At 39.1% G+C, this 12,851-nt stretch overlaps 1 pseudogene; it reads right to left on the reverse strand.

The window, feature by feature from the left end:
- Window positions 1-7,448: 7,448 nt before the first annotated feature.
- On the reverse strand, window positions 7,449-9,068 carry LOC118627680 (annotated as a pseudogene).
- Window positions 9,069-12,851: the final 3,783 nt, after the last annotated feature.

A 12,851-nucleotide genomic window follows, 5' to 3' on the forward strand; every position in this document is an offset into this window, starting at 1 on the left:
TGGGTCAATTTCTGGGTTCTCTATTCTGTTCCTTTGATCTATATGACTGTTCTTGTGCCACTACCAGGCTATTTTATTTACAATGGCTTTGTAGTGTAACCTGATATCTAGTATTGTGATTCCTCCTATTTTGTCCTCCTTTTTCAAGATTGCTGTGGCTACTTGGAGCCTTTTTGGTTCCATATAAACTTTTGAAATATTTGTTCTAGTTCTGTGCAGTATGTTGTTGGTATTTTAATGGGGATTGCATTAAATCTATAGATTGCTTTGGGTCATATGGACATTTTAATGATGTTAATTCTTCCAATCTATGAACAAGGTATATGCTTCCACTGTTTTATATTTTCCTCTATTTCTTTTTTCAATGTCCTGTAGTTTTCAACTAATAGTTCCTTTACTTTGGTTAGGTTTATTCCTAGGTATCTTAACTATTTTGTTGCAATGGTAAATTATATATTTTTAAAATTTCTGTGACTTCATCATTGGTGTATAAGAATGCCGTTGATATCCTTTTTTTTTTTTAATCCTCACCTGAGGACATTTTTGCATTTATCTTTAGATAGAGAGAGAGGGAGAAAGAGAGAGAGAGAAACATCAATGTGAGAGAGAGACACTGACTGGCTGCCACCCACATGACCCCAACTGGGGCCAGGGACAAGTGGCAACTGAAGTATGTGCCCTTAATGGGAACTCAACCCGGGGTCTCTCTGGTCTGCAGGTTGATGCTGCAACTGCTGAGCCGAACCAGCCAGGGCAGAAGCTGTTGATTTTTTAATGTTAATTTTGTATCCTGTTACCTTGCCAAATTCATTTATTAAAGCTAGTAGATTTATGATGGAATCTTTAGGCTTTTCTATGTACAATATCATTTCATCTGCAAATAATCACAGTTTCACTTCCTCCTTTCCCATGTGGATCCCTTTTATTTTTTTTCTTGTCTAATTGCTATGGCTAAGACTTCCAGTGCTATGTTAAATAAGAGTGGCAAAAGTGGGCATCCCTGTCTTGTTCCTGTTCTTAAGGGAAATGCTTTTAGTTTTTTTTTCCCATTGAGAATGATGGTAGCTATAGGTTTTTTATATACGGTCTTTATTATGTTGAGATATGATTCCTCTATTCCCACATTTTGAGCTTTTTTTTATCAGAAATGGATTTTGTTGAATGCTTTTCCAGCATATATTGATAAGATCATATGGTTTTTATCTTTCACTTTGTTTATGTGGTGTGTCACATTTATTGATTTGTGAATATTGTACCAGCTTTGCATCTCTGAGATGAATCTTACTTGGTTATGGTGAATAATTTTTTTTTTTTTATCCTCACCCGAGGATATTTTTCCATTTTTTGTACAGATAGAGTGGGAGGGAGAGAGAGGAAGGGAGAGAGAGACAGAAACATCGATGTGAAGGGACACATCGAGTGGCTGCCACCCGCACGACCAACCAGGGCCGGGGACAAACCGCAACCGAAGTACACACCCTTAGCGGGAACCAAACCCGGGTCTCTCCGGACCGCAGGCCGATGCTCTAACCGCTGAGCCAAACCGGCCAGGGCTGAATAATTTTTTTAATGTATCCGATTTGCTAATATTTTGTTAAGGATTTTGGCATCTATTTTGGGATCAGGGATATTGGCCTATAATTTTCTTTCTTTGTAGGTTCTTTATGTAATTTTTGAAATTAGAATTATACTGGTCTCATAAAATGAGTTTAAAAGTCTTCCTTCTTGAATTTTTGGAATAGTTTGAGGAGAATGGGTGTTAGTTCTTTTTTTGAGTATTTGGTAAAACTCCTCTATGAAGTCACCTGGGCCTGGACTTTTGTTTGCTGGGAGTTTCTGATTACATCTTCAATTTCCTTAGTTGTTGTTGGTCTGTTCAAGTTTTCTATCTCTTCTTGGTTCAGTTTTGGGAGACTATGTGTTTCTAGAAATTTGCTTATTTTGCCTAGATTGTCCAATTTTTTGGTGTATAATTTTTCATAGCATTTGTTAACGACCTTTTGTATTTTGGTGATGTCAGTTGTTCTCTTTTGTTTCTGATTTTGTGTATTTAGGTTCTCTCTCTTTGTTTCTTGGTGAGTCTATCTAAGGGTCCATCAATCTTGTTTATCTTTTTGAAAAACCAGTTCTTTGTTTCATTGATCATTTGAATTTTTTTTTTTTGTTCTCTATGTCATTTATTTCTGCTCTGATCTTTACTATTTCCTTCCTTCTACTTGCTCTGGGGTTTTCTTTTTGTTTGCGTTCTAGTTCTTTAAGTTGTGAGGTTAGATAGTCTATTAGAAATTTTTCTCGTTTCTTGAGGTAGGCCAGAAGTGCTATAAACTTCCCTCTCAGGACTGCTTTTGCAGTGTCCCATCGATTTTGTGTTGTTCTGTGTTCATTTTCATTCCTTTCCAGGATGGTTTTAATTTCTTTCTTCATCTCCTTAGGAACCCGTTCATTGTCTAATTACATGCTATTTAGCCTTCATGTGTTTAAATGTTTTTGTTGTAATTGATTTCTTTTTTCATGACATTGTTATCTGAGAAGATGCTTGATATGATTTTGGTCTTCTTTTTTTTTTTTTTATCCTCATCCGAGGACATTCTTCCATTTTTTGTTCAGATAGAGCGGGAGGGAGAGAGAGGAAGAGAGAGAGAGAGAAACATCGATGTGAAGGGACACATCGAGTGGCTGCCACCTGCATGACCAACCAGGACCGGGGACAAACTGCAACCGAGGTACGTGCCCTTAGCAGGAACCGAACCCGGGTATCTCTGTACCACAGGCCGACGCTCCAACCACTGAGCCAAACTGGCCAGGGCTGATTTCAGTCTTCTTGAACTTGTAGAAATTTAGTTTGTGTCCTAACATGTGGTCTATCTTTGAGAATGTTCCATGTGCACTTGAGAAGAATGTGAATTCTGCAGTTTTGGGCTGTAATTCTCTGTAGATATTAAATCTATTTGATCTAGTGCATCATTTACAGTTTCTGTTTCCTTGCTAATTTTTTGTCTAGAGGATCTATCGAGTGATGTCAGTGGGGTGTTGACGTCCCCTGCTATGATTGTATTGCTGTCAGTTTCTCCTTTGTAGTTCTCCAAAAGTTTTAAAATATATTTTGGTGCTCCTATATTGGGTGCATATATTTTTACCAAGGTTATATCTTCCTGTTGGATAGATCCTTTCAATATTTTGTAGTGGCTTTCTTTATCTCTAGTGATGGCCTTCATTTTGAAGTGTATTTATTGGATATGCTTATTGCTACCCCAGCTTTTTTTTTTCTTTCCATTTGCTTGGAAGATTTTTTCCCAACCCTTCACTTTCAATCTATATGAGTCTTTTGTTTTGAGGTGGGTCTCTTGTAAACATATATATCAATCATGCTTTCTTGTTTAGTCAGCTACTCTGTGTCTTTTGATCAGAGTGTTCAATCCATTTACATTTAAGGTTATTATTGATATGTACTTATTTATTGCCATTTTTGTTTATTGTAGTTTTATTTATTTATTTATTTATTTATTCCTTCTACTAATTACAGCAGTCCTTTCTTGCAATGCTGGTTTGGTGCTAATACATTCCCCTAGCCTTTTTTTTTTTTTTTTTCAAATCCTCACCCAAAGATATTTCTTTCATTGTTATTCTGATAGAGTGGGAGGAAGTGTGGGAGAGAGAGAGAGAGAGAGAGATAGAGAGATAGATAGAGAGAGAGAGAGAGAGAGAGAGAAACAAACATTGAAAAGGACTTTCTTAGCCTTTTGTGTGTGTATATGTGTTTGGAAAGCTCTATATTTCACCTTCTATATTGAATGATAGCTTTGCTGGATAGAGTAGTCTCGGATTAAGATGCTTGTTTTTCATTACTTTGATTACTTCATGCCATTCTCTTCTAGCCTGTTTGTTTCTGTTGAGAAGTCAGCTGATAGCCTTGTGGGGTTTATTTGTAGGCAACCTGTTGCCTATTTCTTGCTGCCTTTAGGATTCACTCGTTGTCTTTAATTTTTGGCATTTTAATTATTGTGTGTCTTGGTGTGGGTCTCTTTGGGTTCTTCTTACTTGGGGCTCTCTGTGCTTCTTGAACTTGAATGCCTTTTCCTTCACCAAGTTAGGGAAGTGTTCTGTCACCATTTCTTCAAATATATTCTGTAACCCTTGCTTATTTTTTTCTTCTTCTGGAACACTTATGATGCAGATGTTGTTACATTTCATATTGTCCCACTGTTACATTTCATATTGTCCCACTGTTCTCTTAAGCTATCTTCCTGTTTTTTACTGGCTTTTTTTTTTTTTTATTCTCTAAAGCATGATTTTTCTACTCTGTCTTCTAATTCACTGATCTGATCCATGGCTTCCTCTTTTCTTCTGGTTATTCCTTCCAATGTGTTTTTTATTTCTGCTGTCATTCTTTATTTCCAATTGGTTGGTTTTCAATGCTTCTATATCTTTACTCATGCTGTTGAGCTTCCTCATGATTATTACTCAGAATTCTCCCTCTGATATATTGCTCAATTCCCTTTCATTTATTTCATCTTCTGTCAAATTTTCTTGTTCTTTCATTTGGGATTTGTTTCCTTGTTTCACCATTTTGGCTGTCTCAGTGGGTTTTGGAGCCTGCCAAATTTTCCCTGTGGGTGTTGTTGTTCTGCTGGTTGTGACTCCCTCTACTGGGTTAGAACAAGTGTGGGAAGACCCACGTTAAGCACCACTGTCAAGTCTTACTTTCCTGGGTAGATTTGCAAGCCCAGGAAAGGTTCAGTTACTTTCTAGCTTTTTTTCTGGAAGGTATTAGTCTCAGTTACTTGATAAGCCTCAAGTGAATGAAAAAATTCTTGAGGTGTTTAGGGTAAGAGGATTTCCAGAGGGTAAGGCAGATGCTCACTGGTTGTTAATGAGCTTCAATTTGCATTTCTGTGGCCAGCTGGGTGGTATTAAATTCCTGATGTTGCTTCTTCTTAGGGATCCGGGAAGGAGCTCTTTAAGTAACATGGCTACTGTCCTGTGAGGGAGATTCAGCACAAAACTTCCAGTGCTCTCTTAGCTCTCCAAGTTCCCAAATCACCAAACACTTTCAGTTCAGTCCTCCCTCCCTCTGCCAGAGGCCACTGTGAGTGGCTATAGCTAATTTAGTAAAAGGCAAAAGATTTATATGATCTGAAGAGAAACTAGAGTATATGTAGCTAATTTAGTGCTTTGTCCTAGCCCTCTGTGCTGTAGAGCTGGCTTGGAATGTTAACCCCGAGGGAGCTGCTCTCAGGTAAAACAGCTGCTCTCTGTAGGCTCCCAGCCCTCCCTCTCACCCCTCTATAGTTCCTACCAGGCTCGATTTAGTGTCCTTTTTCTGTCCCTGGTTATATGGGTCCTCTCTAGTTCCTTTTCTGTTGCTTTTTCCTGATGACTTGTCATTATTTTAGTTGTAATTCCAGTGTGGTCCTAGGAGATGGTCTGTGTATATTCCATTCACTCTGCTGCCATTTTGGAATCCCTTGTGGTGGAGTTTTTAAAGGAAATATTTGTATGCCATACATTTGTATTCACCTCTTAGGATTTAAAATGAGATATTATAGGTAAGCAGTATGTGATTGTATCAACAAAACAGAATAGAGGATATGAAATAATAAAATATAAGATTTTTCAATATTTGGTCTAGACACCTTTTCATGATGAATTCTATAAATAGATAAACAATCTCCTAAAATCCTGTTTTCTCTATACCGGCTTTTCTCTCCTAAATGGAAGCAAGATATGATTTTTGTTCTCTTAAATAGCAACTTACTCACTTGTTCCAGAACATACGTAAAACACTAAACATGCCACCAATAAATTAATAAAATTTTGTTACTACTGTAAATCTAAAAATAACAAAATAATAATAGAATTATAATCATGACTCATTTCCTATGTTCCTAAATTTATATTATCAACCCAGAGAAAAGTTTTATCAGCTAGCTAGACAACCTTGGATGAAGGCTGAAGAAGGATGGTGAACTAATAAAAACCACAGCAAACAGTTCTTCCTCTCTACTGAGCACTAAGTAGGGAGGTGCCTAAATACCAAAGGCCTGCCAAAAAAATCCAAACATCCAGTTGTGGTCTCCTTAGCAGCAGGTTATAAGATTTCTAAAAGCCCCTTCTAGAGGACTATGACACACACATCTAATGAAACCACCTCCTGTGGCACCAATCCTCTCTTTAGCCTCGTTAATGCATCAATTTTTAAAAGAGCAATGGGGAAGAGGAGTTAAACAATCAAATCATGTTCTTAGATTTTTCAAAGTTATATTGTTTTGAATTATAACATTCTAATATAATTATACCATTTTCTCTTCCAAGAATCATCTCATAATTTAAAGAATGACATGGCTGAGAGAGATATTTAGGAAAACATTTCCAGGCAGAGCTGAATTTAAATCATCATCAAACACTATATTCTGTTCTTTTTTATTTAAAAATTTTTTTCTTTATTGATTTTAGAGAGAGAGAAAGGGAGAGGGTGAGAGAGATAAAAAACATTAATTGTCACCCACTAGGGATTAGGCATGTGCCCAGGTCAGGACCAGGAATTGAACCAGCAACCTCTTGGTGCATGGGTCGATGCTCAACCAGTGAATCACACTGGTCATGCTGTCCTTTTTTTAAAAAAATTATAATATTTTATCTGAAGATGCATAAAAATTAATCATCTGTTTTTGCTATGTGACCATAAAGTATCAACTCTAATGCCTTCAATAGAGAACCAGCAATTAGCCTGGCTGATGTGTCTCAGAGGTTGAGAATCGACTCATGTACTAAGAGGTCATTGGTTCAATTCCCGGTCAGGGCACATGCCCAGGTTGTGGGCCCAATTCCCAGTGTGGGGGCATGCAGAAGGTGTCCAGTTGATGTTCTCTCTCATGGATATTTCTATCTCTCTCCCTCCCCTTTCCTCTCTTTGTGAAATCAATCAAGAGAATATATTTAAAAAAAACAATAATTAATTTTATGACATTAAGATAAAGTCATTTGTAGAGATAGTAGCAACTGAGACTTTTGTACACTCATGACTCATTCATTATAAACAAATGCTAATCTTAATAACTCAATTTCAGAATAAGTACAGTTCCACTGAGAATAAATAAGAAATACAAGGAGTTTGTCAACTATGCTATACCAAATGAACAAAAAATAAAATTGATTTTATACTGTAGTTTTCTATAAATAAATAAATTTTAAAAAATCCCTCTTCCCCCCTGTATGTGTGCTTAGATTCTTTGTACAAATAACAGAATACTCCATTCCATTTACTTCAATAGGATGAACATTTTAGAAAAGGATTGAACAACCCCCAAATTTTATGCTCATTTTTTCTACTTCTATCAATTTCCTGACATATTTAACATAAGCAGGACTATCTTTTCAGTCAGTTGAAGAATTGAAGACTCAAACAAAAACTCAAGAAAAGACACAGTGTCTTGAAGAACTCTGGCAAGTTACACGTACCCTGTGTTGCTTTTGGTTTCCCATCTCTTCTTTGCTTCAAATCTCCATGCAAGTATCTTCTTTTCTCAAGCAGCCTGTGAATTTTCAGCTTCCTTTTGGGCTTTTACAAAGTTGGTTCTTTGGTACTTGAATCTTGATATAATGAAGAAACAGTATATCTGATTTCTTTTCTTTCTTATTTTTAGGATACCTGGTTTCTAACCCCATCTCTGCCATCACTGGGCAAGTCACTTCACTTCTCTGAGCCTTGCTTCCTCCTCTATACAATGAGATTCTTTCATTGTTTTCAAAATGTGTTCCAATGGCTTCAGAGGTCTCTGAAATGTTTTCAGGGTGTTTGTGAGACCAAAACAATTTTCATAACACTATTTGGATGTTAGTTGCCTATTTTACTCTCATTTGCTCACAAGTGTGCGGTGGCATTTTCCAGAAGCTACAAGAGAAAGACATTAGACTGAAGTGGCTCTAACACTTTGATGGCCTACTTAGCAAATCAAAACCTAAGCCAGAATCAATGTATTAGAATCTGAGAAAGTGAAACTTAAGAACAACTAATCACGAACAGCTAAGTAGGTTTTCCCATTAAGGCAACCGCTTAAGTGATAGCCAATCAAATAATTGCTTGTCTTGGCTTCCTCATCTTCCTCATGAAAAGTTAGGAGCTCCTGTTGGTGGAGTGCTCCTAACCATTTTCAGTTTGATGCTGTCCAATCTGAACTGATGTATGCTCAAATAAACTCTATTTTTTCTTATCCTCGCCTGAGGACATTTTTCTATTTTTTGTTCAGATAGAGCAGGAGGGAGAGAGAGAGAGAGAGAGAGAGAGAGAGAGAGAGAGAGAGAGAGAGAGAGAAACATCGATGTGAAAGGGACACATCGAGTGGCTGACTCTCGCACGACACAACCAGAGCCGGGGACAAACTGCAACGGAGGTACGTGCCCTTAGCAGGAACAAAACCCGGGTCTCTCTGGACTGCAGGCCGATGCTCTAACCGCTTAGCCAAACTAGCCAGGGCTTCAAATAAACTCTTAAAAAAATTGATGGCAGGCAATTGCTTTGGCAATTGTTACACCAAGCTCTTGTTGAGTTCCTCAGCCTTCTCAATAGTCCACCCTCCCACAGCCTGCTCTATGCTCTTTTCAAGGCTCAATTCTCAGCGTTTTCCTTTATAACAGGGCATTCAAACCTGTTACTGACTCCAAAATACTAAGTTCCTTCCTCTGGGTTCCACTTGAGGACCGCTCACTAGGAGATTTTTCTTCATTCTTCAATTTACCTTTTCTGGAGTGTTTTTTCCCCCTTCTAACTCTTGAAGTCAAGCTTTTCTGTCCAGAGTGTTTTGTGGGCAGTTCTTGAAATTTATTCTACATATGAAGGAAATTCCAGAAGGACACTCTTCATATGCATTTACATTTGCCTCTGCTTCAGTTTTTGGCCTATCTGCAGGGAAACCTGCTATCTCTGGTTTTGTAATGGTGCCATCTTCTTTATCTTCCTGTATGTTAAGCCCAGAGTTTTCTAATGTGTCTTTATCTTCAGAATTGGAGCCAGCCACCTGGAAGCAACTTAAGTCCAGTTTGATTTTAACTGCCACTAACTTAACAGTCATACCTGAACCTGAACCCTCAAAACAAGAAGTGCTCCTCTCCACCAGCCATTCCTGGATTGTTATAGGCCAGACCGAAATGACTTGATATGGCCCTGGTCAGTTTGGCGCAGCGGTTAGAGCGTCGGTCTGTGGTCCAGAGAGACCTGGGTTCCCGCTAAGGGCATGTACCTTGGTTGCAATTTGTCCCCGGCCCTGGTTGGGTTGTGTGGGTGGCAGCCACTCGATGTGTCCCTGTCACATCAAGATGTTTCTCGCCCTGGCCAGTTTGGCTCAGCGGTTAGAGCGTCGGCCTGCGGTCCCGAGAGACCTGGGTTCGGTTCCCGCTAAGGGCACGTACTTTGGTTGCAGTTTGTCCCCGGCCCTGGTTGGTCGTGCGGGTGGCAGCCACTCGATGTGTCCCTTCATGTCGATGTTTCTCACTCTCTCTCCCTTCCTCTCTCTCCCTCCCATTCTATCTGTACAAAAAATGGAAAAATATCCTCGGGTGAGGATAAAAAAAAAAAAAAAAGATGTTTCTCTCTCTCTCTCCCTCCCACTCTATCTGAACAAAGAATGGAAAAAATGTCCTTGGGTGAGGGGAAAAAGAAAAGGACTTGATAAGCACTGTAAGTGGGCACACTGGGACAAGGCTGAAGTAAGGATAAATGAACATAAAGGGATAATTATTTAGGGAAACTGTCTTGGTTTCTTTCCTTCAATTGGTTTCTTTCCTTCAAATTTAAAACTAGAGATCCATCAGCCTCAGCATCTCAGATGAATCCTTGTCTATTTTATTTCAATCAAGAAAAACAAAAGGATGAACAATGAAGTGAACAGCATAGGTCATATGAATATAGGACCAGTCTCTTTGTCAATGTCCCCCCATTTTTTATCCTTCCCTACACTGTCTTTGGGAGCATATGGACTTAGATGAAGTTGTCCAAAGGCAGATACATCAGATTAGGATATTAAGTATACTGCTTCATAATATAGAGTTTCTTCTCTGGTGGTGGTTTGGGAGACATGTGGGCAGGGCAGGGAGAACACCAGGGAGATGTTTTTCATCAGATGCCATGAAGAGGAAGGAGGGAGAATAAATTTTGAAAGTCTCTGTGCCTGGAGGAGGAGAGAAGGTGGAGAAAAGACTCTAAGGGAAGCATAGGATTGCTGGGTGCTTGCTTTTAGTTTCCTGCATTAAACAGTCCTGTATGGAGGCAAGGACATGCCATAGAGTGACCTATAAGAGTCCTTGCACATCCTTAAGCTCTTATTATGTGCTGTGTGGCATTTAGAGCAGATGTTGAAATCCATGGTCACGCACCTGCCAACATCCCCCCACCTCCAAGATGTGTGTTTCTGCCACTGGGCCCCTTCTAAGGGTTGTGACTTTCCCCTCCAGAGGGGGACCTTCAGCCCTCAGCCTGATATCTTCATAATCTAATTTCCTTCCCTTCCAGCAGCCACAAATTCTTGAAACCGACAAAGGCCACAACCTAACAGACTACTTTGCAGGCAAAATTCACCATGCTGCCAAGCTTCACTGCTTCCTGAAGATACCACTTGTTAGTTATTTTTATTCCATGTGCTAAACAGATTTCTGGCTACATACGTGGCTGTGTTATTATTGTCTTCTTTCCCCTCTTGGCAAATGTATAAGGTCAATGTTCACTGAAGCTTTTGTAATACTGTGTTGTAAGAACTGACTTTATGGGATATCGTTCCTTTGACCATTCACAGAGTATGTGACTAACTTCAGGTGAGCTTTTGGACCTGAGAAATTACTGATGCTTATGTGTATTACATGCTGTAGTTGACAAACCTTGTTGCTGTACCAGCATATTGTTTGTTTTAAACCTTAAAATTTAGTCACTAGTAGAAAAGCCTTATCTCCACTATAGAGGTGAGGAATCTGAGACTCAGAAAGGCCAAGTTGGGAAGGGTATTGTAGGGCTTGGATTTCTCTCTGCTCCTTCTTTGCCGGCCCCTACATATTGTTGCCGCCCCAGGCTCTGACCTTCAGCTTTGCTCTCTACACTCCCCTAGGCAACCTCATCCTCTGTTTTAACTATCAGCTGTAGGCTGATGATTTCTAAATCTGTGTCTCCATACTAGACCACTCTTCTGAGCACATGCATTCAAATGCCAGCTAAATATCTCCCCTTGAGGATCATGGCATCTCAAACAACATTTCCCCAAACAAACTCTGTGTAATCTATTATACTAATGCCTTCTCCTCTTTCTATATCCTTTTACTTCCTCTTTTTCTCTCTCTCTTCCTCTCTCACCCCACTCTTGTTCATTCTCTCTCCCACCACCTTTTGTAGTTATTCTGAGAATTCAGGCTTTTCTGCCTGATTCAACTTCTTAGTTTTGATTTTGGGACTTTAATACATAAAAAAAATATGTCATTTTCATTAAAGAATGACAGAAAGGAGAAACATCCATCTGAGGAAAAAATACAGGAATCAAAACTATCAGGATCATAGCCGTTGGCAGCTCTGATATTCTTTTTTTGTATTTAATCCTCACCTGAGGATATTTTTCCATTTATCTTCAGATACAATGGGAGGAAGGAAGGGAGGGAGGGAGGGAGGGAGGGAGGGAGGGAGGGAGAGAGAGAGAGAGAGAGAGAAACATTGATGTGAGAGAGATACATCAATAGGATGCCTCCTGCATGACCCCGACATGAACCCCAGCTGAGGTATATGCCCTTGACTAGAATTGAACCAGCGACTTTTTGGTCCATGGGCCAAAGCTCTAACCACTGAAACAAACCAACCAGGGCTACACCTCTGATATTCTTTTTTAATTTTTTTGTTTATTTATCTATTTTTAATTAATTTACTTTTTAAAAATTAATTAATCAATTTTTGTTACAGATGTTTCTCCTTTTTCACCCACCGATTCACCCCTCCCCCACCCTCCCCACCCTGATCCCAGCTTTGTTGTCCATGTCCATTGTTCATGCATACATGCATATAAGTTCTGTGCTTTATCTCTCCCCCATCACCCTCTTTTCTGGGATTGTCAGTCTGTACCCCACTTCCACGTGTCTGGGGCTACCCCATTCCTCAGACTGTTATGTTCATTATATTCCACAAATAAGTGAGATCATATGATACTTGTCTTTCTCTGTTTGGCTTGTTTCTCTTAGGATAATACTTTCCAGGTACCTCCATGTCGTCTCAAAAGATAAGAGATCTTTCTTTCTTATAGCTGCGTAGTACTCCATTGTGTATATGTATCATAGCTTTTCATCCATTCGTCTACTGATGGACATTTGGGCTGTTTCCAGATCTTAGTTATTATAAATAGTGCTGCTACAAACATGGGGGTACATATATTCTTTCTGATTGGTGTTTTAGGCTTCGTAGAGTATATTCCTAGAAGTGGGATCACTGGGTCAAATGGAAGTTCAATTTTTAATTTTTTGAGGTAACACCATAGTGTTTTCCATAGTGGCTGCACCAGTCTGTATACCCACCAACAGTGTACTAGAGTCCCCTTTTCTCCACACCCTTGCCAACACTTATTGTTTGATGATTTGTTGATGGCGGCCATTCTGACAGGTGTGAGGTGATTGATACCTCATTGTTGTTTTAATTTGTGTCTCTCTGATGATCAGTGATGTTGAGCATTTCTTCAGATGTCTCTTAGCCATTTGTATGTCCTGTTTGGAGAGGTGTGTATTTAGTTCCTCTGCCCATTTTTAAATTGGGTTCTTTGTTTTCCTTTTGTGGAGTTGTATGAGCACTCTCTCTATATTGGAAATTAACCCCTTATCTGATATATCATTGGCAATTA

The sequence above is a fragment of the Molossus molossus genome, unplaced genomic scaffold (genome assembly GCF_014108415.1).
Source record: "Molossus molossus isolate mMolMol1 unplaced genomic scaffold, mMolMol1.p scaffold_m16_p_1, whole genome shotgun sequence".
Taxonomy (NCBI): domain Eukaryota; kingdom Metazoa; phylum Chordata; class Mammalia; order Chiroptera; family Molossidae; genus Molossus; species Molossus molossus.